The sequence below is a fragment of the Pinus tabuliformis genome, chromosome 7, assembly GCF_031772625.1.
Source record: "Pinus tabuliformis cultivar Carrire ecotype Pingquan chromosome 7, CPIR1, whole genome shotgun sequence".
NCBI classification, from domain to species: Eukaryota; Viridiplantae; Streptophyta; class Pinopsida; order Pinales; family Pinaceae; genus Pinus; species Pinus tabuliformis.
The window spans coordinates 1,283,051,727-1,283,056,235 of record NC_142293.1 but is presented as its reverse complement, the minus strand read 5'-3'; the positions used below and the strand labels follow the sequence as shown (position 1 = coordinate 1,283,056,235).

Genomic DNA, 4,509 nt, shown 5'->3' with positions numbered 1-4,509 from the left:
TAAAATACTTTTTTCATATCATTGGTTTTTATAATTTATTTAAATATTATATATATATATATATATAATAAAATTTGTTTTTCTAATAACTATGTTTATTTTTATATTTTATTAAAATATTATATTTCTATCATAATTATTTAGACATATATAAATTTATATAATTTAATTAAATTATATATATATATATATATATATATATATATATATATAATAAAATTTCTATATGATTTTTCAATAAAACTAGTTTGTATGGTTTTTAAAAAAATTTCACAAAATAAAAGCATGTTTAAATACACAATGTGCCTCTATCACTTAAAATCAAGTTTCATGTTTCTTTTATATATTCAACTTTTATATTTTATTCAAATATTACACTTCTAATATAGATATAAAAGAGATCAACAAAAATTTAGGTAACTTTGGGCTCATATTCTAGTAATGTTTCTAATTAATATAAAATTATTTTTCTTAATAATATTTTTAGTTTGTATTGGTTTATCTTTATATTCACAATTTTGATATGTTAATTTTTTATTTATGTTATACACATTAAAATTATATAAATTTATAAATAACTATAACATAAATAAGTAATAAAGTTGCATGTCTCTCTTCATTTTTATTGTATAAATAAAATATTAAAGAATATCCATTAATCTCTTGACTTTTTAAGGTTACATGGGGTAAAAATATATAAAAATAAAATATTGTCGGGTGCATGAGACTTTTCATTTGAATTTTGATGGCAAGTGTGAAGTCCCCACATTACATGTAGACGCGGAGACGAGCTAGGGTTGCAATGCAATTAGAGCGTCAACACAATTAAATAAGATAAAATTTGGATCTTATGTTATCAAAAATATATATAAAAGAAATATTGTCGGGTGCGTGAAACCTTTCGTTCGATTTTTTTTTTAAATGGCGGTTCCGTTTGGAATCTATCTGCTTTTCTTCTAGTATTCTCTCATTATCTGTGTGACGCTATTGGAACTTCCAGGCATGGGAGATTGTAGGGAACCGAAGCTGCTGCTTTCGCCTAGGTACGTACGTATTCCATGGGATGGAATTTGCTTATTTTATATATATATTTTATTTAGATAGGAATACCATATTTATGGTTTAAATAAAGAACTCATTTATTCTTATTATTAACGACAAAAATATAAAATATATTGAAAGAAGGGAAAAGTATATGAAAGAAAAACTGAATATGCTAGTCCACGGAATTTTGTAAAAGTGTATCATACGTGCTTTCCTCTTTTTGGATGTTTCGAAGAGGGCAAATGACGTCCGCTTTTTGGAATTTTGTAAAAATGAATCATACGTGCTTTCCTTTCCTCTGTTTATAAAATTATCCTTACAGGAATACTTACCTTTCCATGATATTATGAGAATAAATTTTTTTTTTTGTTTGAAATTTATTTTTCGCAGTTTTAATACCTTTCCATGATATTATGAGAACAAATATATATATATTTTATGCTCAGATTGAACCACTCTTAAATTCAGGATAAGAGCAGCTTATGTGAGTGCTATAAATAGCTGTACACCTTCTCCCTTTCCAAACATAGGGTTCAGTGCTTAGTGCTTAGGAAGGGTGTGTGCGAGATGGCTTTTCATCATTTGTGTCAGTCTCTAGCTTTGCCTGCAACATTCACAGTCGCTGATGGAGGGCCTCCCGCAGCAACTGTTCTGTGTCTACTCTGGTCTTTCTTCATGATATGGTTTTTGCGCAAGAGAAGAACTAGTGCCACGCTGCCACCAGGACCCTATGCATGGCCCATCATAGGAAATCTCCACCAATTAGTACTGCCCGCTCACCGTTCTCTTAGAGGCCTTGCTGACAAATATGGTCCCATTCTCTTTCTGCGCTTAGGCTCTGTCCCTACCGTCGTCGTTTCTTCTTCTGAAACGGCCAAAGAGTTTCTCAAAACTCATGACTTGATTTTTGGAGCCGACCCCCAACAGCCGCTGGGAGATTGATGTTTTCCAACTCTAAAGATGTGGTGTTCGCTCCGTATGGAGATCACTGGAGGCAAATGAGAAAAATATGCGTGTTAGAACTACTGACTGCCAAAAGAATCGAGTCCTTCAAGAGTGTGCGAGAGGAAGAGGTGTCTGCGATGATCTCTTCAATTTGGGAGGAGAGTGAGAAGGGAAAAATGGGCGTGAATGTGACCAAGGCCGTCTCCACTCTCACCTCCAATATTGTTTGGCGAATACTGGCGGGGAGGAAATTTTCTGACAATGATTTCGGTGGCGATTTCCAAGGGTTTAAAGGCCTGATGACAGAGTTGACAGCTACAGTGGGAGAGTTCAACATTGGGGACTTCATTCCGTATTTGGATTGGCTCGATTTGCAAGGTATCAAGCGCCGCATGAAGAAAATTCATAAAACATTCGATGAATTTGCGGAGAAAATAATAGACGACCATGTTAATGTCAATCGTCTCCAGAAAGAGAAAGAGGCCGTAGACGCAGAGCCTCATGTTCAAGACTTCGTGGATGTGCTGCTCCACATGGCTAAGGCCGACACCAAAATTACACGGGAAACCATCAAGGCTGTTGTGCTTGTATGCCTCGACCCTCATTCTTAGGCTGTTGTGCTTCTATGCCTCGACCCTCATTCTTAAACTTCAGTCATTCATCATTTCTTTTGCACTAATTGGATTTGTATTTGTGCAGGACTTGTTCGGCGCTGGCTTGGACAGAATATCAATTTCGTTAGAATGGGCAATGAGCGAGCTGCTCAGACATCCCCGTGCAATGAAAAAATTAAAAGAGGAAATCGAATCGGTCGTTGGCCAACACTGGAAAGTAAAGGAGTCCGATCTAGCAAACATGAAATACCTCCACTGTGTGGTGAAAGAGACTCTGCGACTATACCCAGCGGCGCCCTTAGCCATTCCTCATGAATCTGCCGAGACTGTGACAGTAGGAGGATACTTTATCCCTAAGAAAACAATGTTGATGGTGAATGTGTGGGCTATAGGAAGGGATCCTAAGGTGTGGGGGGCAGATGCTTCTGAATTCAAGCCAGAGAGATTCATGGACGACGAACATGTCAATGTAACAGATCCATCAAATTTCAATATGATACCGTTCGGTGCAGGAAGGAGAGGATGCCCAGGAGCATCCATGGCTATTCCTACGGTTCAGCTTGCATTGGCTCAGTTGTTACACACTTTTGATTGGAGAGTGGACGGTGATCCGTCCCAGTTGGATATGACAGAAGCATGTGGATTGACCATTCCAAGGAAAGTGCCTCTCTCTGCTTTTCCAAAGTTGAGCAGCAGCTTTGCAATGTAATACCTGGGAGGATACAGGCGACGATGCCTTTTCTTCGTTTTTCTTAGTTGCTCATCGTTTCTCTGTTTCAATAATGGAGAAATCTCTAGAATAATCTCCTAACCAGTTTTCTGTCGTTAAAACTGTTATGTGTTGTTAAAAGTTAGACTTTGTTGGCCGCAGTTCCTATATTCTAAGAAACTGCTCAATCATAATATACTTTTATATATGTAATAGTTTCTTCTTGAATACAAGTAAGTGTTGTGGTGTAGTCGTCTCAGAAAGCCACTTTCTCACGAGTGATCTGCATCTTTTGTTCAATTCCAACGTGGCAATTTCTTTTTATGAGCAATAGTTTAGTTTTGCAGTATGGCAATTTCTTTAAAACTTGTTTTTTCAATTGTGTAGGGTTATTATAAATATTATTTCTAATTTTGTAGGATTATTATAAATATCATAACTTACTTTTTATAGGATTATTATAAATATTATTTTTGATTTTGTAAAAGTTTGTTTTTTAATTGTGTAGGATTATTATAAATTTTATTTTTGATTTTGTAAGATTATTATAAATATTATAACTCATTTTTTTAGGATTATTATAAATATTATTTTTAATTTTGTAAGATTATTATAAATATTATAACTAGCTCCACCTTATTTCAAATAGGTTTTTGAGGCTTTTCAAATTTCGGATTTCAGTTTGATAAAATAATTTTGCTAGTATAATTAGAAAAGTGGTTTGGATTAATTTTGTATATATATATATATGATAGAAAATTTAATCATAATGAATAAAGGAAGTATGCATATAACTTTTGTATGATTATTATTTTTTTTCTAATGCAAGAGTAGTGCCTTCTTTTCCAAATAACCAAAAAAGGAGAAGTTTACATATAATACAAACAACCAAAGGCTAAACCATTTAGCCTAGGGTTTTACTCCCTAACCCAAAGGTCAAAGTAACCAAAGACCCATACAACAGAGCAAAAGTAACCCGGATCCGAACATGCAAAGTTTGGTTTACATCCATCCTTGGTGCCTCCATAGGTTCTGCCAAACCCTATCCGGTTCATTAGAATCCAGATCTAGGATTAAGCGCTTTGCCTCCTTAAGATTAAAGGTGCCTTCATTATTATTGCCCCATCTAAGTTGGTCATGATCCTCTGAAACCAGTATTTTCCTTTGGTCCAACATTGTTAGAAGTGCATCAGCTTT

General features: G+C 34.6%; 1 pseudogene across 1 annotated transcript; it reads left to right on the top strand.

Annotated features, from left to right (window-relative positions):
- The first annotated feature begins 1,544 nt into the window (after positions 1-1,544).
- On the top strand, positions 1,545-3,500 carry LOC149252190 (cytochrome P450 750A1-like; annotated as a pseudogene). Its single transcript, XR_016266043.1, has 2 exons — positions 1,545-2,576; positions 2,689-3,500. The product of XR_016266043.1 is annotated as a cytochrome P450 750A1-like (transcript).
- Positions 3,501-4,509: the final 1,009 nt, after the last annotated feature.